The 23,353-nt window shown below is 56.7% G+C and overlaps 1 protein-coding gene and 3 pseudogenes across 1 annotated transcript in view; all 4 read left to right on the forward strand.

Moving 5' to 3' along the window:
• Positions 1-23,353, forward strand: part of LOC122688479 (liprin-alpha-1-like) — a 363,309-nt gene that overhangs the window by 53,284 nt on the left and 286,672 nt on the right. The window lies entirely within an intron of this gene.
• LOC122688900 lies at positions 4,791-4,909 on the forward strand (annotated as a pseudogene).
• On the forward strand, positions 11,189-11,307 carry LOC122688902 (annotated as a pseudogene).
• On the forward strand, positions 17,535-17,653 carry LOC122688903 (annotated as a pseudogene).

A 23,353-nucleotide genomic window follows, 5' to 3' on the forward strand; every position in this document is an offset into this window, starting at 1 on the left:
TAAGTGTATGAACAATGTTTCTTGAGAATTTGGCACATTCTCTGTGTTTAGAATTGAACCGAAGTATTTTTCATTTGTGTCTTTTACCCATGAGATACTCATAACACCCCTCCCCAAGATTTAACAATCAAGAATGTCTTCAACCATTGTCAAATGTTACTTGGGAGGCAAAACTGCCTCTCAGTGAGACTGCTGCTGTACAGAGAATATTCCCAATATTTCAATAAAAGCATCTTACCTTTTAAAAAAAAAAGAAGAAGAAGAAAGAGGGAGAGAGAGACAGCAAGAGGACCACACAGATTCCCCACCCCCAGCCCCACCCCCACGCCTCCACACCCTCCCCCGTCCATCGTGGGTATGCACCCGGCCCCCAGTCGGCCTGACCACAGCCTCGCCCACCGACACCCTCACACACACACTCTCACACACTCACCCTCTGGTCTGGGGGCGGGGGCTGGGTCTTGCCTTAGGGAGCCAAGCTGAAGGGGACCTTTGAGACTTCAGCTGCGAGGAAGTCTTGGGGACCCCACGGGGGACTGCCAGCCCCAGGGCACCGCGTCCAGCCTGGGCCGCCCCAAGGGAACGCCCCCTCCCTTGGGGAAGCGGCTTCTTCCGCAGGGCCTCTCTCTGGGGTGGTCACGGTTGTGCCAGTGTGTCTGTCTCGGATCGGATGCCATCCTCTCTCCCGTGTCTGTCTCCCGTTTGCCTTCTGTCAGTCGGTCTGTCTCCCTCTGTCTGTCTCCACCTCTGTGTGTGTGTGTGTGTGTGTGTGTGTGTCCGCGCGCGTGTCTGTCTTCATCTCCCTCTCGCCGTCTGGGAGTCTGTCTCTGAACCTTCATCTCTTTCTGCCTCTGAGTCTCCTGACCCCCGGCCTCTCACAGGCGCTGTGGGTCTGGCTGTGGCTGAGGAGCTTGCGCCGGCCGGCTGTCTCCCTTGGCCTGGGTGCGTGCGAGTGTGTGTGTGTGTGTCCGTGTCCGTGCCCCTGCCTGTCGCTCGTCCGCTCTCTCAGGAAGGTCCTGTGCTTGGCGGGCGGCGTGGGGACAAGGGGGGGCCGCGGTCAGGCGAAGGGGCGGGGCTGCCGCGCTCCAGTCGCCGGCGGCGGCCGGCCCGCCCGCAAGCCAGACACCTCTGGGGCCACTTGGGCCTGAGCAGCGATCCGGAGGGGTGGGTGGGGGACCCGAGCGGGGGGCGGGCCTGGAGAGGCCCAGGGTGGGTGGGCGCCCAGACCTCCGCGCCCCTCACGCCAACCCGCAGCCCAGGCCTGCACGCCTGACCGGCCGCTCGTGGTCCCAGCAACCCTCCGGGCCCCCGGGCCGGGCCAGGCTTGCTTGCCAGGGCGGCGGTGTGCGGGGACGGGGCGGCGTCGGCCGGGCTGCCGGGCCTGGCCGGCCCGAGTTCGGTCGTTGGTCGTGCGGCTCAAGTGCAGCGCGCGCCCCGTGGAAAGGTGCGGCCCGGGCCGGCTCGACCGGCACGTCAGAGCGAGAGGGAGGCGCAGCGCAGGGCTTTGAAGGCGCCTGGCGCCAGCCGCCTCCCTCTGATGAGATCATACCACCCTGAACGGGCCAGATGTCTTCTGATCTGGGAAACTAAGCAGGGTTAGTTAGTACTTGGATGGGAGACCCCCTAGTAGTTAGGAGCTCCAGGCTTTTGCACAAAGTAGACGACAAGCCAACGTATAGGTGATGAAACGTTTATCGTGAAAAATCCAATGAAACCTGAATTCGAAGATGGTTTATGGCATAGAAGCAAGTGTTTTCCATTAGGTTCCCCCCTCCCCCCGAATTAACTTGCATGATGGTTTCCCATTAGCATAATGCTTAGTTTTTATTCCTTCTTTCCTTGTCTGTATCCATCTTTTTGCATCATCATGTGGTGCCTTATTGGCATAATTTTCCGCCTTTTTTCTTTTTTGTAACTTTTCGAAAAAGGACTTCTTAGGCATTAACATACTGATATGTCCATAAGGGGGAAAGACTTCTTCCCTACAACTGCATTGAAAAAATTTGAACTTAAGAAAATCTGTTTTAATGTAGCAGAATTATTATTTTATCTTTCCAATCTAGCATTTGTGAAATCCTTAACTGCTGATAAGTGTTCAGGCTTCCCTGGTGGCTCAGCTGCTGAAGAATCCACCTGGCATGCAGGAGACCTGGGTTCCATCCCTGGGTTGCAGAGACCCCCTGGAGAAGGGAACGGCTACCCACTCTAGTATTCGGGCCTGGAGAATTCCACGGACTGTATAGTCCCTGCGTTCGCAGAGTCAGACATGACTGAGCGACTTTCACGGGTCACCAACAACGGTTCAGCCTGAAATAAGAACTTTCAAACATCTTTGAACGCAGACGCTCTTAACTTATTTTCCCTCTGGGATCAATATCCTGCATTTACTTTCAGGTTACGTATACACAATAGGCACAGAACTCTCTTATTGTGTCTTTTATTTGCATATAAATTAACAGCCTAGCAAATTTAAAATAGAAACACTAAAGACAGTGTTGCGCAGAGCAATCTCTGTTAAATGCCCCATTATCTCACTGAAGTTCCTATACACATGCAGGGACTGAAGGAGGACAGGAAGATGGCAGAAGAGCAACCCGCGAGCCACTGCTGTGTCTGTGCACATCAACTACAGACTGCAAGGTAAGGACCGTATTTTACATAAATAGAAACACAGTTACAATTCAGATTTCCTTTTTAAGTTGCCTCCATAATTGGTTTGCAATAGCAACAGATTCTCCCCTTTCTTCATAGCCATACGCCAACACGTATCATTTTTAAAAATCTATTAATGTCAGACAAAACCATCACAATGCTTCAGGAGTGACTTCAAGAAAACTCCAGTCAAGTCACAGTACTCAGGCAGGTGGGTTTAATAAACAAGTCCTAGGTAGATATCAATCCACCTCAAAGTGGGCAGTAATGTTGGAACACATCTAGGATTTCCTTTTTAAACACACGCTCCAAGGAAAGCAGTACTGAATTTACCAGAGGAACGGTGAAAAGAGGACATCACTGGAAGGGAGTTTACACAGCCAGTCTGGCCCTGCGGTCTGACGCTGGGGTAGCATCTGTCTGCTCGCTTGGCCCCTGTGTCCCTCGGGGAGGACACGGGCTCGAGAGTGCAGAACAGTGTCATCACCAGGACTGCCCGGAGCTGCTGCGGACATCCAGAAAGTTGCACTTGAAGAGTTCTTTAGAGGGCTTCCCTGGTCATCCAGTGGCTGCTCCCAATGCAGGGTCCTGGGTTCCATCTCTGGCCAGTGAACTAGATCCCATACACTGCAAGTAAGAGTTTGCACGCCACAATTAAAGATCCCATGTGTGGCAACCAAGACCTAGTGCAGCTTACAACAAAGAAAAAGGCACCACACATTCTTTAGAAAGTGCCATAAAAGGCTATGAATGATTGCTTCTACGAAGCAAATAGTAAGAAATACGTGTATTAGTTGCTCCGTTGTGTCCGAGTCTTTGTGACTCCATGGACTATGTAGCCTTCCAAGTTCCCCTGTCCGTGGAATTCTCTAGGCAAGAATACTGGAAGAGGTCGCCATTCCCTTCTCCAGGCGATCGTCTCAACCCAGCCGTGGAACCCAGGGCTCCTGCATTGCAGACAGATTCTTCACCACCTGAGCCACCAGGGAAGCCCAGGAAATACGTAGACCGGACTCCTATGAATAAAGACAGGTGCCATTAGAGAGAAAATAACCTACTAGGTTCATTTAGTTCTATTAGTGCGCTTCTCCTTGGGAGTGAAAAATAAGAGTACTTCTGGAGAAACTGACAAAGCTGTGATTTATCTTAATAAAAGACTTCTGATGGAGATCTTGAAACCTGTTTCCTGAAAGAAATGAGTTATAAATATATTTCTTAAGCCTGGTGGCAACGTTTCTAATGACAGAATTCATCTCCCATGCAGCTCAATGAATCCCTGTTTTGAAACAAGAGAATGAATGAAAGCGTTGAGTGCAGCAGCCATGAGGTTCCCTACCGTCACAGCTCACAGTAAGGCAAGAAGGATCAAAGTAACTGTTGTCTGTCTGTTTTAGCAGTTGGTGACAATCCAGTAGATCCTGTCTTCAATTCACGTAGAACTCTTTAAGGAAGAGTGTGAAGGCCCTCAGGAAGGTCCCGTGCTTGGCGGGCGGCGTGGGGACAAGGGGGGCCGCGGTGGGGCGAAGGGGTGGGGCTGAGGCACTGGGGTGGACCGCGCAGGTGGCTCGCGGTGGGTTTGGGCCCTGGGCAGGTGCCGGGCAGGATGGGCACTCAGGGCCCCGGCTGCGCTACGCCTACGCCCGCGGGAGGCTCAGAGGACCGAGGGCCGCGGTGCGCGGCGGGCCCGAATCAGACACCTCCGGGGCCACGTGGCCCTGAGCCTGGAAGGCGAGTGGGGCGGGGGGTGGGGGTGGGCGCGGGCGCCGACAGGGGGCGGGCCTGGAGAGGCCCAGGGCGGGAGGGCGCCGAGACCTCCGCGCCCCTCACCCCAACCCCAGGCCCAGGCATGCACGGCCAGCCGGCCACTCGGGGTCCAGGAAGCCCTCCGGGGCCCCGGGCCGGGCCAGGCGGGTTCTGGCCGGGCTTGGCGGTGTGCGGAGGCCGGGCGGCGTCGGGCGGCCGCCGGGCTGCCGGCCCTGGCCGACCGGAGTCCGGTCGCAGGTCGTGCGGCTCAAGTGCAGCCCGCGGCCCTTGGAGAGGTGTGGCCGGCTGGCCTGACCGGCAGGCAAGTCAGACCAAAAGGGAGGCGCAACGCAGGGTTCTTAAGGTTCTTAAGGCGCCTGGCTGCAGCCACCTCCGTCTAGGGCCATACCACCCTGAACGCGCCAGATCTTGTCTGATCTGGGAAGCGAAGCAGGGTCTGGCCTGGTTAGTACTTGGGTGGGAGACCGCCTGGGAATACCGGGTGCTGTAGGCTTCCTGCCTCCCCTGTCCTTTAGCCCTGGCTCCCCCGGCGCGGTTGGCCGCCCCGAGCCCCACCTGCCCCTGGCCCCTCGCCCCACCTGCCCCTGGCCCCTCGCACCCGGCGCGCTCAGAGCCGTCGCCTGCCTTCCAGCCGGCCGGCCAGCCGGCCTGCCGGCGGCCCTCGAAGACAGCAGCAGCCCAACTCTTGGGTCCCCGCAGCCCCAGCCCCTCCCCCGGTGGGTGGCCGGGGCCCCGACTCCCGCCGCAGGCCTGGGTTGCCTCCGGATTTGGCTTCCAGGAAACCAGATGACAGTCGGGTCTCCATCTGGGGCTCCCTTGGCATGCCTCAGGCAATCCCGGGGGCTGCCCCAGCCCGAGCCCCAGCCTGGTACTCCCAGGCGACCGTTCGCGCGCGCGCACACACACACACACACACACACACACACACACAGACACACACACAGACACACAAAGACACACACAGAGACACACCCCGCCCAGGACAGGTGAAGAGCTGCAAAGCACAGGGAAGGGAGACTCAGAAAGAGGGGAGAGAGTCCTAGTCTGGCAGAGACCACCCTCACAACCCTCACGTTCGGTTTCAAAAGCCCCGTGGTCCAGTGAAGAACAGGGCGGATGTAGGTAGAGTGGCGGCGGCGTCTGCCAATGCACAGACAGCGAGGGCGGAGCGCGCGCAGCGAGCCTCTGAAGGCGGGCGGGCGGCGTGCGACGCAGTCGGGCCCCCTACGCGCTGCGCCCGGAGCGGCGGTCGGTATCGGTGCTGGAGACGGCGGCGGCGACGGTTTCGTGGCGGCCGCGCGCTGCTCTCTGAGCGGCGGGTGGTGGTGCGGCCTAGCCCCTCACTCCTGACACTTCCCCTCCCCCAGCGCACCGCGGTAAGTCGGGGGCCGGGGTGGTGGAGGCCGGAGACCGGCGGGCTCCTCCTCCACTCTGGGAGGGCGGGTGGGCGGGTGCGCGGGGCGTCCCAGGCCCTCTCGGCGCCCCAGTCTCGCGCCCTAGCGCGCACCTTCTGCCCTGGGGGAGCGGGCCCCGAGGCCTGGCCCTTGAGGCTCTGAGGAGGGATTGCTCTCTGTGGGGTCTGGGCCCGGGGCTCTGGCGGTCAAAGCCTCCCTTGAGTGAGCGTTTCTCGAGCAGGTTGGACTCCTTCATTTGCCCGGCAGTGATTAGGTGGGCAGGCCCTCTGCGGGAGCAGCGCCTTGAAACCCCGAGGGACGGTTTCCTCAGCACTTCGCTGATCACCGTGCGGGATTGGGCTTTCTTTGTTTTGGCTTCTCCAAGGAGAGATTTGCAACCCCAGGGGAGGGTGAGTGGGTCGGGAGTTTGTGAGCTTATGAAAACTGCATCTGAGAAAACTAAGGTCATTGAATGGAGTGAAACCTTACTTTTTGTTCTCCCACGTGTCCCGCGTAAAGCCAGGCGAGAAACGGTGTGGTTTCTGGATTACTTACTCTAGGCATAAGGACCTTGGAAATTAAGTCAATTAAGTGTATGAACAATGTTTCTTGAGAATTTGGCACATTCTCTGTGTTTAGAATTGAACCGAAGTATTTTTCATTTGTGTCTTTTACCCATGAGATACTCATAACACCCCTCCCCAAGATTTAACAATCAAGAATGTCTTCAACCATTGTCAAATGTTACTTGGGAGGCAAAACTGCCTCTCAGTGAGACTGCTGCTGTACAGAGAATATTCCCAATATTTCAATAAAAGCATCTTACCTTTTAAAAAAAAAAGAAGAAGAAGAAAGAGGGAGAGAGAGACAGCAAGAGGACCACACAGATTCCCCACCCCCAGCCCCACCCCCACGCCTCCACACCCTCCCCCGTCCATCGTGGGTATGCACCCGGCCCCCAGTCGGCCTGACCACAGCCTCGCCCACCGACACACTCACACACACACTCTCACACACTCACCCTCTGGTCTGGGGGCGGGGGCTGGGTCTTGCCTTAGGGAGCCAAGCTGAAGGGGACCTTTGAGACTTCAGCTGCGAGGAAGTCTTGGGGACCCCACGGGGGACTGCCAGCCCCAGGGCACCGCGTCCAGCCTGGGCCGCCCCAAGGGAACGCCCCCTCCCTTGGGGAAGCGGCTTCTTCCGCAGGGCCTCTCTCTGGGGTGGTCACGGTTGTGCCAGTGTGTCTGTCTCGGATCGGATGCCATCCTCTCTCCCGTGTCTGTCTCCCGTTTGCCTTCTGTCAGTCGGTCTGTCTCCCTCTGTCTGTCTCCACCTCTGTGTGTGTGTGTGTGTGTGTGTGTGTGTCCGCGCGCGTGTCTGTCTTCATCTCCCTCTCGCCGTCTGGGAGTCTGTCTCTGAACCTTCATCTCTTTCTGCCTCTGAGTCTCCTGACCCCCGGCCTCTCACAGGCGCTGTGGGTCTGGCTGTGGCTGAGGAGCTTGCGCCGGCCGGCTGTCTCCCTTGGCCTGGGTGCGTGCGAGTGTGTGTGTGTGTGTCCGTGTCCGTGCCCCTGCCTGTCGCTCGTCCGCTCTCTCAGGAAGGTCCTGTGCTTGGCGGGCGGCGTGGGGACAAGGGGGGGCCGCGGTCGGGCGAAGGGGCGGGGCTGCCGCGCTCCAGTCGCCGGCGGTGGCCGGCCCGCCCGCAAGCCAGACACCTCTGGGGCCACTTGGGCCTGAGCAGCGATCCGGAGGGGTGGGTGGGGGACCCGAGCGGGGGGCGGGCCTGGAGAGGCCCAGGGTGGGTGGGCGCCCAGACCTCCGCGCCCCTCACGCCAACCCGCAGCCCAGGCCTGCACGCCTGACCGGCCGCTCGTGGTCCCGGCAACCCTCCGGGCCCCCGGGCCGGGCCAGGCTTGCTTGCCAGGGCGGCGGTGTGCGGGGACGGGGCGGCGTCGGCCGGGCTGCCGGGCCTGGCCGGCCCGAGTTCGGTCGTTGGTCGTGCGGCTCAAGTGCAGCGCGCGCCCCGTGGAAAGGTGCGGCCCGGGCCGGCTCGACCGGCACGTCAGAGCGAGAGGGAGGCGCAGCGCAGGGCTTTGAAGGCGCCTGGCGCCAGCCGCCTCCCTCTGATGAGATCATACCACCCTGAACGGGCCAGATGTCTTCTGATCTGGGAAACTAAGCAGGGTTAGTTAGTACTTGGATGGGAGACCCCCTAGTAGTTAGGAGCTCCAGGCTTTTGCACAAAGTAGACGACAAGCCAACGTATAGGTGATGAAACGTTTATCGTGAAAAATCCAATGAAACCTGAATTCGAAGATGGTTTATGGCATAGAAGCAAGTGTTTTCCATTAGGTTCCCCCCTCCCCCCGAATTAACTTGCATGATGGTTTCCCATTAGCATAATGCTTAGTTTTTATTCCTTCTTTCCTTGTCTGTATCCATCTTTTTGCATCATCATGTGGTGCCTTATTGGCATAATTTTCCGCCTTTTTTCTTTTTTGTAACTTTTCGAAAAAGGACTTCTTAGGCATTAACATACTGATATGTCCATAAGGGGGAAAGACTTCTTCCCTACAACTGCATTGAAAAAATTTGAACTTAAGAAAATCTGTTTTAATGTAGCAGAATTATTATTTTATCTTTCCAATCTAGCATTTGTGAAATCCTTAACTGCTGATAAGTGTTCAGGCTTCCCTGGTGGCTCAGCTGGTGAAGAATCCACCTGGCATGCAGGAGACCTGGGTTCCATCCCTGGGTTGCAGAGACCCCCTGGAGAAGGGAACGGCTACCCACTCTAGTATTCGGGCCTGGAGAATTCCACGGACTGTATAGTCCCTGCGTTCGCAGAGTCAGACATGACTGAGCGACTTTCACGGGTCACCAACAACGGTTCAGCCTGAAATAAGAACTTTCAAACATCTTTGAACGCAGACGCTCTTAACTTATTTTCCCTCTGGGATCAATATCCTGCATTTACTTTCAGGTTACTTATACACAATAGGCACAGAACTCTCTTATTGTGTCTTTTATTTGCATATAAATTAACAGCCTAGCAAATTTAAAATAGAAACACTAAAGACAGTGTTGCGCAGAGCAATCTCTGTTAAATGCCCCATTATCTCACTGAAGTTCCTATACACATGCAGGGACTGAAGGAGGACAGGAAGATGGCAGAAGAGCAACCCGCGAGCCACTGCTGTGTCTGTGCACATCAACTACAGACTGCAAGGTAAGGACCGTATTTTACATAAATAGAAACACAGTTACAATTCAGATTTCCTTTTTAAGTTGCCTCCATAATTGGTTTGCAATAGCAACAGATTCTCCCCTTTCTTCATAGCCATACGCCAACACGTATCATTTTTAAAAATCTATTAATGTCAGACAAAACCATCACAATGCTTCAGGAGTGACTTCAAGAAAACTCCAGTCAAGTCACAGTACTCAGGCAGGTGGGTTTAATAAACAAGTCCTAGGTAGATATCAATCCACCTCAAAGTGGGCAGTAATGTTGGAACACATCTAGGATTTCCTTTTTAAACACACGCTCCAAGGAAAGCAGTACTGAATTTACCAGAGGAACGGTGAAAAGAGGACATCACTGGAAGGGAGTTTACACAGCCAGCCTGGCCCTGCGGTCTGACGCTGGGGTAGCATCTGTCTGCTCGCTTGGCCCCTGTGTCCCTCGGGGAGGACACGGGCTCGAGAGTGCAGAGCAGTGTCATCACTAGGACTGCCCGGAGCTGCTGCGAACATCCGGAAAGTTGCACTTGAAGAGTTCTTTAGAGGGCTTCCCTGGTCATCCAGTGGCTGCTCCCAATGCAGGGTCCTGGGTTCCATCTCTGGCCAGTGAACTAGATCCCATACACTGCAAGTAAGAGTTTGCCCGCCACAATTAAAGATCCCATGTGTGGCAACCAAGACCTAGTGCAGCTTACAACAAAGAAAAAGGCACCACACGTTCTTTAGAAAGTGCTATAAAAGGCTATGAACGATTGCTTCTACGAAGCAAATAGTAAAAAATACGTGTATTAGTTGCTCCGTTGTGTCCGAGTCTTTGTGACTCCATGGACTATGTAGCCTTCCAAGTTCCCCTGTCCGTGGAATTCTCTAGGCAAGAATACTGGAAGAGGTCGTCATTCCCTTCTCCAGGCGATCGTCTCAACCCAGCCGTGGAACCCAGGGCTCCTGCATTGCAGACAGATTCTTCACCACCTGAGCCACCAGGGAAGCCCAGGAAATACGTAGACCGGACTCCTATGAATAAAGACAGGTGCCATTAGAGAGAAAATAACCTACTAGGTTCATTTAGTTCTATTAGTGCGCTTCTCCTTGGGAGTGAAAAATAAGAGTACTTCTGGAGAACCTGACAAAGCTGTGATTTATCTTAATAAAAGACTTCTGATGGAGATCTTGAAACCTGTTTCCTGAAAGAAATGAGTTATAAATATATTTCTTAAGCCTGGTGGCAACGTTTCTAATGACAGAATTCATCTCCCATGCAGCTCAATGAATCCCTGTTTTGAAACAAGAGAATGAATGAAAGCGTTGAGTGCAGCAGCCATGAGGTTCCCTACCATCACAGCTCACAGTAAGGCAAGAAGGATCAAAGTAACTGTTGTCTGTCTGTTTTAGCAGTTGGTGACAATCCAGTAGATCCTGTCTTCAATTCACGTAGAACTCTTTAAGGAAGAGTGTGAAGGCCCTCAGGAAGGTCCCGTGCTTGGCGGGCGGCGTGGGGACAAGGGGGGCCGCGGTGGGGCGAAGGGGTGGGGCTGAGGCGCTGGGGTGGACCGCGCAGGTGGCTCGCGGTGGGTTTGGGCCCTGGGCAGGTGCCGGGCAGGATGGGCACTCAGGGCCCCGGCTGCGCTACGCCTACGCCCGCGGGAGGCTCAGAGGACCGAGGGCCGCGGTCCGCGGCGGGCCCGAATCAGACACCTCCGGGGCCACGTGGCCCTGAGCCTGGAAGGCGAGTGGGGCGGGGGGTGGGGGTGGGCGCGGGCGCCGACAGGGGGCGGGCCTGGAGAGGCCCAGGGCGGGAGGGCGCCGAGACCTCCGCGCCCCTCACCCCAACCCCAGGCCCAGGCATGCACGGCCAGCCGGCCACTCGGGGTCCAGGAAGCCCTCCGGGGCCCCGGGCCGGGCCAGGCGGGTTCTGGCCGGGCTTGGCGGTGTGCGGAGGCCGGGCGGCGTCGGGCGGCCGCCGGGCTGCCGGCCCTGGCCGACCGGAGTCCGGTCGCAGGTCGTGCGGCTCAAGTGCAGCCCGCGGCCCTTGGAGAGGTGTGGCCGGCTGGCCTGACCGGCAGGCAAGTCAGACCAAAAGGGAGGCGCAACGCAGGGTTCTTAAGGTTCTTAAGGCGCCTGGCTGCAGCCACCTCCGTCTAGGGCCATACCACCCTGAACGCGCCAGATCTTGTCTGATCTGGGAAGCGAAGCAGGGTCTGGCCTGGTTAGTACTTGGGTGGGAGACCGCCTGGGAATACCGGGTGCTGTAGGCTTCCTGCCTCCCCTGTCCTTTAGCCCTGGCTCCCCCGGCGCGGTTGGCCGCCCCGAGCCCCACCTGCCCCTGGCCCCTCGCACCCGGCGCGCTCAGAGCCGTCGCCTGCCTTCCAGCCGGCCTGCCGGCGGCCCTCGAAGACAGCAGCAGCCCAACTCTTGGGTCCCCGCAGCCCCAGCCCCTCCCCCGGTGGGTGGCCGGGGCCCCGACTCCCGCCGCAGGCCTGGCTTGCCTCCGGATTTGGCTTCCAGGAAACCAGATGACAGTCGGGTCTCCATCTGGGGCTCCCTTGGCATGCCTCAGGCAATCCCGGGGGCTGCCCCAGCCCGAGCCCCAGCCCAGTACTCCCAGGTGACCGTTCGCGCGCGTGTGCACACACACACACACACACAAACACACACACAGAGACAGAGACACACAAAGACACACACAGAAACACACAGACACACCCCGCCCCGGACAGGTAAAGAGCTGCAAAGCACAGGGAAGGGAGACTCAGAAAGAGGGGAGAGAGTCCTAGTCTGGCAGAGACAACCCTCACAACCCTCACGTTCGGTTTCAAAAGCCCCGTGGTCCAGTGAAGAACAGGGCGGATGCAGATAGAGTGGTGGCGGAGTCAGCCAATGCACAGACAGTGAGGGCGGAGCGCGCGCAGTGAGCCTCTGATGGCGGGCGGGCGGCGTGCGACGCAGTCGGGCCCCCTACGCGCTGCGCCCGGAGCGGCGGCGGTCGGTATCGGTGCTGGAGACGGCGGCGGCGACGGTTTCGTGGCGGCCGCGCGCTGCTCTCTGAGCGGCGGGTGGTGGTGCGGCCTAGCCCCTCACTCCTGACACTTCCCCTCCCCCAGCGCACCGCGGTAAGTCGGGGGCCGGGGTGGTGGAGGCCGGAGACCGGCGGGCTCCTCCTCCACTCTGGGAGGGCGGGTGGGCGGGTGCGCGGGGCGTCCCAGGCCCTCTCGGCGCCCCAGTCTCGCGCCCTAGCTCGCACCTTCTGCCCTGGGGGAGCGGGCCCCGAGGCCTGGCCCTTGAGGCTCTGAGGAGGGATTGCTCTCTGTGGGGTCTGGGCCCGGGGCTCTGGCGGTCAAAGCCTCCCTTGAGTGAGCGTTTCTCGAGCAGGTTGGAACTCCTTCATTTGCCCGGCAGTGATTAGGTGGGCAGGCCCTCTGCGGGAGCAGCGCCTTGAAACCCCGAGGGACGGTTTCCTCAGCACTTCTCTGATCACCGTGCGGGATTGGGCTTTCTTTGTTTTGGCTTCTCCAAGGAGAGATTTGCAACCCCAGGGGAGGGTGAGTGGGTCGGGAGTTTGTGAGCTTATGAAAACTGCATCTGAGAAAACGAAGGTCATTGAATGGAGTGAAACCTTACTTTTTGTTCTCCCACGTGTCCCGCGTAAAGCTAGGCGAGAAACGGTGTGGTTTCTGGATTACTTACTCTAGGCATAAGGACCTTGGAAATTAAGTCAATTAAGTGTATGAACAATGTTTCTTGAGAATTTGGCACATTCTCTGTGTTTAGAATTGAACCGAAGTATTGTTCATTTGTGTCTTTTACCCATGAGATACTCATAACACCCCTCCCCAAGATTTAACAATCAAGAATGTCTTCAACCATTGTCAAATGTTACTTGGGAGGCAAAACTGCCTCTCAGTGAGACTGCTGCTGTACAGAGAATAGTCCCAATATTTCAATAAAAGCATCTTACCTTTTAAAAAAAAAAGAAGAAGAAGAAAGAGGGAGAGAGAGACAGCAAGAGGACCACACAGATTCCCCACCCCCAGCCCCACCCCCACGCCTCCACACCCTCCCCCGTCCATCGTGGGTATGCACCCGGCCCCCAGTCGGCCTGACCACAGCCTCGCCCACCGACACCCTCACACACACACTCTCACACACTCACCCTCTGGTCTGGGGGCGGGGGCTGGGTCTTGCCTTAGGGAGCCAAGCTGAAGGGGACCTTTGAGACTTCAGCTGCGAGGAAGTCTTGGGGACCCCACGGGGGACTGCCAGCCCCGGGGCACCGCGTCCAGCCTGGGCCGCCCCAAGGGAACGCCCCCTCCCTTGGGGAAGCGGCTTCTTCCGCAGGGCCTCTCTCTGGGGTGGTCACGGTTGTGCCAGTGTGTCTGTCTCGGATCGGATGCCATCCTCTCTCCCGTGTCTGTCTGCCTCTGTCTGTCTCCACCTGTGTGTGTGTGTGTGTGTGTGTTTGTGTGTGTGTCCGCGCGCGTGTCTGTCTTCATCTCCCTCTCGCCGTCTGGGAGTCTGTCTCTGAACCTTCATCTCCTTCTGCCTCTGAGTCTCCTGACCCCCGGCCTCTCACAGGCGCTGTGGGTCTGGCTCTGGCTGAGGAGCTTGCGCCGGCCGGCTGTCTCCCTTGGCCTGGGTGGGTGCGAGTGTGTGTGTGTGTGTCCGTGCCCGTGCCCCTGCCTGTCGCTCGTCCGCTCTCTCAGGAAGGTCCTGTGCTTGGCGGGCGGCGTGGGGACAAGGGGGGGCCGCGGTCGGGCGAAGGGGCGGGGCTGCCGCGCTCCAGTCGCCGGCGGCGGCCGGCCCGCCCGCAAGCCAGACACCTCTGGGGCCACTTGGGCCTGAGCAGCGATCCGGAGGGGTGGGTGGGGGACCCGAGCGGGGGGCGGGCCTGGAGAGGCCCAGGGTGGGTGGGCGCCCAGACCTCCGCGCCCCTCACGCCAACCCGCAGCCCAGGCCTGCACGCCTAACCGGCCGCTCGTGGTCCCGGCAACCCTCCGGGCCCCCGGGCCGGGCCAGGCTTGCTTGCCAGGGCGGCGGTGTGCGGGGACGGGGCGGCGTCGGCCGGGCTGCCGGGCCTGGCCGGCCCGAGTTCGGTCGCTGGTCGTGCGGCTCAAGTGCAGCGCGCGCCCCGTGGAAAGGTGCGGCCCGGGCCGGCTCGACCGGCACGTCAGAGCGAGAGGGAGGCGCAGCGCAGGGCTTTGAAGGCGCCTGGCGCCAGCCGCCTCCCTCTGATGAGATCATACCACCCTGAACGGGCCAGATGTCTTCTGATCTGGGAAACTAAGCAGGGTTAGTTAGTACTTGGATGGGAGACCCCCTAGTAGTTAGGAGCTCCAGGCTTTTGCACAAAGTAGACGACAAGCCAACGTATAGGTGATGAAACGTTTATCGTGAAAAATCCAATGAAACCTGAATTCGAAGATGGTTTATGGCATAGAAGCAAGTGTTTTCCATTAGGTTCCCCCCTCCCCCCGAATTAACTTGCATGATGGTTTCCCATTAGCATAATGCTTAGTTTTTATTCCTTCTTTCCTTGTCTGTATCCATCTTTTTGCATCATCATGTGGTGCCTTATTGGCATAATTTTCCGCCTTTTTTCTTTTTTGTAACTTTTCGAAAAAGGACTTCTTAGGCATTAACATACTGATATGTCCATAAGGGGGAAAGACTTCTTCCCTACAACTGCATTGAAAAAATTTGAACTTAAGAAAATCTGTTTTAATGTAGCAGAATTATTATTTTATCTTTCCAATCTAGCATTTGTGAAATCCTTAACTGCTGATAAGTGTTCAGGCTTCCCTGGTGGCTCAGCTGGTGAAGAATCCACCTGGCATGCAGGAGACCTGGGTTCCATCCCTGGGTTGCAGAGACCCCCTGGAGAAGGGAAAGGCTACCCACTCTAGTATTCGGGCCTGGAGAATTCCATGGACTGTATAGTCCCTGCGTTCGCAGAGTCAGACATGACTGAGCGACTTTCACGGGTCACCAACAACGGTTCAGCCTGAAATAAGAACTTTCAAAAATCTTTGAACACAGACGCTCTTAACTTATTTTCCCTCTGGGATCAATATCCTGCATTTACTTTCAGGTTACGTATACACAATAGGCACAGAACTCTCTTATTGTGTCTTTTATTTGCATATAAATTAACAGCCTGGCAAATTTAAAATAGAAACACTAAAGACAGTGTTGCGCAGAGCAATCTCTGTTAAATGCCCCATTATCTCACTGAAGTTCCTATACACATGCAGGGACTGAAGGAGGACAGGAAGATGGCAGAAGAGCAACCCGCGAGCCACTGCTGTGTCTGTGCACATCAACTACAGACTGCAAGGTAAGGACCGTATTTTACATAAATAGAAACACAGTTACAATTCAGATTTCCGTTTTAAGTTGCCTCCATAATTGGTTTGCAATAGCAACAGATTCTCCCCTTTCTTCATAGCCATACGCCAACACGTATCATTTTTAAAAATCTATTAATGTCAGACAAAACCATCACAATGCTTCAGGAGTGACTTCAAGAAAACTCCAATCAAGTCACAGTACTCAGGCAGGTGGGTTTAATAAACAAGTCCTAGGTAGATATCAGTCCACCTCAAAGTGGGCAGTAATGTTGGAACACATCTAGGATTTCCTTTTTAAACACACGCTCCAAGGAAAACAGTACTGAATTTACCAGAGGAACGGTAAAAAGAGGACATCACTGGAAGGGAGTTTACACAGCCAGTCTGGCCCTGCGGTCTGACGCTGGGGTAGCATCTGTCTGCTCGCTTGGCCCCTGTGTCCCTCGGGGAGGACACGGGCTCGGGAGTGCAGAACAGTATCATCACTAGGACTGCCCGGAGCTGCTGCGAACATCCAGAAAGTTGCACTTGAAGAGTTCTTTAGAGGGCTTCCCTGGTCATCCAGTGGCTGCTCCCAATGCAGGGGCCTGGGTTCCATCTCTGGCCAGTGAACTAGATCCCATACACTGCAAGTAAGAGTTTGCCCGCCACAATTAAAGATCCCATGTGTGGCAACCAAGACCTAGTGCAGCTTACAACAAAGAAAAAGGCACCACACGTTCTTCAGAAAGTGCTATAAAAGGCTATGAATGATTGCTTCTACGAAGCAAATAGTAAGAAATACGTGTATTAGTTGCTCAGTTGTGTCCGAGTCTTTGTGACTCCATGGACTGTGTAGCCTTCCAAGTTCCCCTGTCCGTGGAATTCTCTAGGCAAGAATACTGGAAGAGGTCACCATTCCCTTCTCTAGGCGATCGTCTCAACCCAGCCGTGGAACCCAGGGCTCCTGCATTGCAGACAGATTCTTCACCACCTGAGCCACCAGGGAAGCCCAGGAAATATGTAGACCAGACTCCTATGAATAAAGACAGGTGCCATTAGAGAGAAAATAACCTACTAGGTTCATTTAGTTCTATTAGTGCGCTTCTCCTTGGGAGTGAAAAATAAGAGTACTTCTGGAGAACCTGACAAAGCTGTGATTTATCTTAATAAAAGACTTCTGATGGAGATCTTGAAACCTGTTTCCTGAAAGAAATGAGTTATAAATATATTTCTTAAGCCTGGTGGCAACGTTTCTAATGACAGAATTCATCTCCCATGCAGCTCAATGAATCCCTGTTTTGAAACAAGAGAATGAATGAAAGCGTTGAGTGCAGCAGCCATGAGGTTCCCTACCGTCACAGCTCACAGTAAGGCAAGAAGGATCAAAGTAACTGTTGTCTGTCTGTTTTAGCAGTTGGTGACAATCCAGTAGATCCTGTCTTCAATTCACGTAGAACTCTTTAAGGAAGAGTGTGAAGGCCCTCAGGAAGGTCCCGTGCTTGGCGGGCGGCGTGGGGACAAGGGGGGGCCGCGGTGGGGCGAAGGGGTGGGGCTGAGGCGCTGGGGTGGACCGCGCAGGTGGCTCGCGGTGGGTTTGGGCCCTGGGCAGGTGCCGGGCAGGATGGGCACTCAGGGCCCCGGCTGCGCTACGCCTACGCCCGCGGGAGGCTCAGAGGACCGAGGGCCGCGGTCCGCGGCGGGCCCGAATCAGACACCTCCGGGGCCACGTGGCCCTGAGCCTGGAAGGCGAGTGGGGCGGGGGGTGGGGGTGGGCCCGGGCGCCGACAGGGGGCGGGCCTGGAGAGGCCCAGGGCGGGAGGGCGCCGAGACCTCCGCGCCCCTCACCCCAACCCCAGGCCCAGGCATGCACGGCCAGCCGGCCACTCGGGGTCCAGGAAGCCCTCCGGGGCCCCGGGCCGGGCCAGGCGGGTTCTGGCCGGGCTTGGCGGTGTGCGGAGGCCGGGCGGCGTCGGGCGGCCGCCGGGCTGCCGGCCCTGGCCGACCGGAGTCCGGTCGCAGGTCGTGCGGCTCAAGTGCAGCCCGCGGCCCTTGGAGAGGTGTGGCCGGCTGGCCTGACCGGCAGGCAAGTCAGACCGAAAGGGAGGCGCAACGCAGGGTTCTTAAGGTTCTTAAGGCGCCTGGCTGCAGCCACCTCCGTCTAGGGCCATACCACCCTGAACGCGCCAGATCTTGTCTGATCTGGGAAGCGAAGCAGGGTCTGGCCTGGTTAGTACTTGGGTGGGAGACCGCCTGGGAATACCGGGTGCTGTAGGCTTCCTGCCTCCCCTGTCCTTTAGCCCTGGCTCCCCCGGCGCGGTTGGCCGCCCCGAGCCCCACCTGCCCCTGGCCCCTCGCACCCGGCGCGCTCAGAGCCGTCGCCTGCCTTCCAGCCGGCCGGCCAGCCGGCCTGCCGGCGGCCCTCGAAGACAGCAGCAGCCCAACTCTTGGGTCCCCGCAGCCCCAGCCCCTCCCCCGGTGGGTGGCCGGGGCCCCGACTCCCGCCGCAGGCCTGGGTTGCCTCCGGATTTGGCTTCCAGGAAACCAGATGACAGTCGGGTCTCCATCTGGGGCTCCCTTGGCATGCCTCAGGCAATCCCGGGGGCTGCCCCAGCCCGAGCCCCAGCCCAGTACTCCCAGGTGACCGTTCGCGCGCGTGTGCACACACACACACACACACACACACACACACACACACAGACAGAGACACACAAAGACACACACAGAAACACACAGACACACCCCGCCCCGGACAGGTGAAGAGCTGCAAAGCACAGGGAAGGGAGACTCAGAAAGAGGGGAGAGAGTCCTAGTCTGGCAGAGACAACCCTCACAACCCTCACGTTCGGTTTCAAAAGCCCCGTGGTCCAGTGAAGAACAGGGCGGATGCAGATAGAGTGGTGGCGGAGTCAGCCAATGCACAGACAGTGAGGGCGGAGCGCGCGCAGTGAGCCTCTGACGGCGGGCGGGCGGCGTGCGACGCAGTCGGGCCCCCTACGCGCTGCGCCCGGAGCGGCGGCGGTCGGTATCGGTGCTGGAGACGGCGGCGGCGACGGTTTCGTGGCGGCCGCGCGCTGCTCTCTGAGCGGCGGGTGGTGGTGCGGCCTAGCCCCTCACTCCTGACACTTCCCCTCCCCCAGCGCACCGCGGTAAGTCGGGGGCCGGGGTGGTGGAGGCCGGAGACCGGCGGGCTCCTCCTCCACTCTGGGAGGGCGGGTGGGCGGGTGCGCGGGGCGTCCCAGGCCCTCTCGGCGCCCCAGTCTCGCGCCCTAGCTCGCACCTTCTGCCCTGGGGGAGCGGGCCCCGAGGCCTGGCCCTTGAGGCTCTGAGGAGGGATTGCTCTCTGTGGGGTCTGGGCCCGGGGCTCTGGCGGTCAAAGCCTCCCTTGAGTGAGCGTTTCTCGAGCAGGTTGGAACTCCTTCATTTGCCCGGCAGTGATTAGGTGGGCAGGCCCTCTGCGGGAGCAGCGCCTTGAAACCCCGAGGGACGGTTTCCTCAGCACTTCTCTGATCACCGTGCGGGATTGGGCTTTCTTTGTTTTGGCTTCTCCAAGGAGAGATTTGCAACCCCAGGGGAGGGTGAGTGGGTCGGGAGTTTGTGAGCTTATGAAAACTGCATCTGAGAAAACGAAGGTCATTGAATGGAGTGAAACCTTACTTTTTGTTCTCCCACGTGTCCCGCGTAAAGCTAGGCGAGAAACGGTGTGGTTTCTGGATTACTTACTCTAGGCATAAGGACCTTGGAAATTAAGTCAATTAAGTGTATGAACAATGTTTCTTGAGAATTTGGCACATTCTCTGTGTTTAGAATTGAACCGAAGTATTGTTCATTTGTGTCTTTTACCCATGAGATACTCATAACACCCCTCCCCAAGATTTAACAATCAAGAATGTCTTCAACCATTGTCAAATGTTACTTGGGAGGCAAAACTGCCTCTCAGTGAGACTGCTGCTGTACAGAGAATAGTCCCAATATTTCAATAAAAGCATCTTACCTTTTAAAAAAAAAAGAAGAAGAAGAAAGAGGGAGAGAGAGACAGCAAGAGGACCACACAGATTCCCCACCCCCAGCCCCACCCCCACGCCTCCACACCCTCCCCCGTCCATCGTGGGTATGCACCCGGCCCCCAGTCGGCCTGACCACAGCCTCGCCCACCGACACCCTCACACACACACTCTCACACACTCACCCTCTGGTCTGGGGGCGGGGGCTGGGTCTTGCCTTAGGGAGCCAAGCTGAAGGGGACCTTTGAGACTTCAGCTGCGAGGAAGTCTTGGGGACCCCACGGGGGACTGCCAGCCCCGGGGCACCGCGTCCAGCCTGGGCCGCCCCAAGGGAACGCCCCCTCCCTTGGGGAAGCGGCTTCTTCCGCAGGGCCTCTCTCTGGGGTGGTCACGGTTGTGCCAGTGTGTCTGTCTCGGATCGGATGCCATCCTCTCTCCCGTGTCTGTCTGCCTCTGTCTGTCTCCACCTGTGTGTGTGTGTGTGTGTGTGTTTGTGTGTGTGTCCGCGCGCGTGTCTGTCTTCATCTCCCTCTCGCCGTCTGGGAGTCTGTCTCTGAACCTTCATCTCCTTCTGCCTCTGAGTCTCCTGACCCCCGGCCTCTCACAGGCGCTGTGGGTCTGGCTCTGGCTGAGGAGCTTGCGCCGGCCGGCTGTCTCCCTTGGCCTGGGTGGGTGCGAGTGTCTGTGTGTGTGTCCGTGTCCGTGCCCCTGCCTGTCGCTCGTCCGCTCTCTCAGGAAGGTCCTGTGCTTGGCGGGCGGCGTGGGGACAAGGGGGGGCCGCGGTCGGGCGAAGGGGCGGGGCTGCCGCGCTCCAGTCGCCGGCGGCGGCCGGCCCGCCCGCAAGCCAGACACCTCTGGGGCCACTTGGGCCTGAGCAGCGATCCGGAGGGGTGGGTGGGGGACCCGAGCGGGGGGCGGGCCTGGAGAGGCCCAGGGTGGGTGGGCGCCCAGACCTCCGCGCCCCTCACGCCAACCCGCAGCCCAGGCCTGCACGCCTAACCGGCCGCTCGTGGTCCCGGCAACCCTCCGGGCCCCCGGGCCGGGCCAGGCTTGCTTGCCAGGGCGGCGGTGTGCGGGGACGGGGCGGCGTCGGCCGGGCTGCCGGGCCTGGCCGGCCCGAGTTCGGTCGCTGGTCGTGCGGCTCAAGTGCAGCGCGCGCCCCGTGGAAAGGTGCGGCCCGGGCCGGCTCGACCGGCACGTCAGAGCGAGAGGGAGGCGCAGCGCAGGGCTTTGAAGGCGCCTGGCGCCAGCCGCCTCCCTCTGATGAGATCATACCACCCTGAACGGGCCAGATGTCTTCTGATCTGGGAAACTAAGCAGGGTTAGTTAGTACTTGGATGGGAGACCCCCTAGTAGTTAGGAGCTCCAGGCTTTTGCACAAAGTAGACGACAAGCCAACGTATAGGTGATGAAACGTTTATCGTGAAAAATCCAATGAAACCTGAATTCGAAGATGGTTTATGGCATAGAAGCAAGTGTTTTCCATTAGGTTCCCCCCTCCCCCCGAATTAACTTGCATGATGGTTTCCCATTAGCATAATGCTTAGTTTTTATTCCTTCTTTCCTTGTCTGTATCCATCTTTTTGCATCATCATGTGGTGCCTTATTGGCATAATTTTCCGCCTTTTTTCTTTTTTGTAACTTTTCGAAAAAGGACTTCTTAGGCATTAACATACTGATATGTCCATAAGGGGGAAAGACTTCTTCCCTACAACTGCATTGAAAAAATTTGAACTTAAGAAAATCTGTTTTAATGTAGCAGAATTATTATTTTATCTTTCCAATCTAGCATTTGTGAAATCCTTAACTGCTGATAAGTGTTCAGGCTTCCCTGGTGGCTCAGCTGGTGAAGAATCCACCTGGCATGCAGGAGACCTGGGTTCGATCCCTGGGTTGCAGAGACCCCCTGGAGAAGGGAAAGGCTACCCACTCTAGTATTCGGGCCTGGAGAATTCCATGGACTGTATAGTCCCTGCGTTCGCAGAGTCAGACATGACTGAGCGACTTTCACGGGTCACCAACAACGGTTCAGCCTGAAATAAGAACTTTCAAAAATCTTTGAACACAGACGCTCTTAACTTATTTTCCCTCTGGGATCAATATCCTGCATTTACTTTCAGGTTACTTATACACAATAGGCACAGAACTCTCTTATTGTGTCTTTTATTTGCATATAAATTAACAGCCTGGCAAATTTAAAATAGAAACACTAAAGACAGTGTTGCGCAGAGCAATCTCTGTTAAATGCCCCATTATCTCACTGAAGTTCCTATACACATGCAGGGACTGAAGGAGGACAGGAAGATGGCAGAAGAGCAACCCGCGAGCCACTGCTGTGTCTGTGCACATCAACTACAGACTGCAAGGTAAGGACCGTATTTTACATAAATAGAAACACAGTTACAATTCAGATTTCCGTTTTAAGTTGCCTCCATAATTGGTTTGCAATAGCAACAGATTCTCCCCTTTCTTCATAGCCATACGCCAACACGTATCATTTTTAAAAATCTATTAATGTCAGACAAAACCATCACAATGCTTCAGGAGTGACTTCAAGAAAACTCCAATCAAGTCACAGTACTCAGGCAGGTGGGTTTAATAAACAAGTCCTAGGTAGATATCAGTCCACCTCAAAGTGGGCAGTAATGTTGGAACACATCTAGGATTTCCTTTTTAAACACACGCTCCAAGGAAAACAGTACTGAATTTACCAGAGGAACGGTAAAAAGAGGACATCACTGGAAGGGAGTTTACACAGCCAGTCTGGCCCTGCGGTCTGACGCTGGGGTAGCATCTGTCTGCTCGCTTGGCCCCTGTGTCCCTCGGGGAGGACACGGGCTCGGGAGTGCAGAACAGTATCATCACTAGGACTGCCCGGAGCTGCTGCGAACATCCAGAAAGTTGCACCTGAAGAGTTCTTTAGAGGGCTTCCCTGGTCATCCAGTGGCTGCTCCCAATGCAGGGGCCTGGGTTCCATCTCTGGCCAGTGAACTAGATCCCATACACTGCAAGTAAGAGTTTGCCCGCCACAATTAAAGATCCCATGTGTGGCAACCAAGACCTAGTGCAGCTTACAACAAAGAAAAAGGCACCACACGTTCTTCAGAAAGTGCTATAAAAGGCTATGAATGATTGCTTCTACGAAGCAAATAGTAAGAAATACGTGTATTAGTTGCTCAGTTGTGTCCGAGTCTTTGTGACTCCATGGACTGTGTAGCCTTCCAAGTTCCCCTGTCCGTGGAATTCTCTAGGCAAGAATACTGGAAGAGGTCACCATTCCCTTCTCTAGGCGATCGTCTCAACCCAGCCGTGGAACCCAGGGCTCCTGCATTGCAGACAGATTCTTCACCACCTGAGCCACCAGGGAAGCCCAGGAAATATGTAGACCAGACTCCTATGAATAAAGACAGGTGCCATTAGAGAGAAAATAACCTACTAGGTTCATTTAGTTCTATTAGTGCGCTTCTCCTTGGGAGTGAAAAATAAGAGTACTTCTGGAGAACCTGACAAAGCTGTGATTTATCTTAATAAAAGACTTCTGATGGAGATCTTGAAACCTGTTTCCTGAAAGAAATGAGTTATAAATATATTTCTTAAGCCTGGTGGCAACGTTTCTAATGACAGAATTCATCTCCCATGCAGCTCAATGAATCCCTGTTTTGAAACAAGAGAATGAATGAAAGCGTTGAGTGCAGCAGCCATGAGGTTCCCTACCGTCACAGCTCACAGTAAGGCAAGAAGGATCAAAGTAACTGTTGTCTGTCTGTTTTAGCAGTTGGTGACAATCCAGTAGATCCTGTCTTCAATTCACGTAGAACTCTTTAAGGAAGAGTGTGAAGGCCCTCAGGAAGGTCCCGTGCTTGGCGGGCGGCGTGGGGACAAGGGGGGCCGCGGTGGGGCGAAGGGGTGGGGCTGAGGCGCTGGGGTGGACCGCGCAGGTGGCTCGCGGTGGGTTTGGGCCCTGGGCAGGTGCC

This window comes from Cervus elaphus, chromosome 33 (genome assembly GCF_910594005.1).
Source record: "Cervus elaphus chromosome 33, mCerEla1.1, whole genome shotgun sequence".
Taxonomy (NCBI): Eukaryota; Metazoa; Chordata; class Mammalia; order Artiodactyla; family Cervidae; genus Cervus; species Cervus elaphus.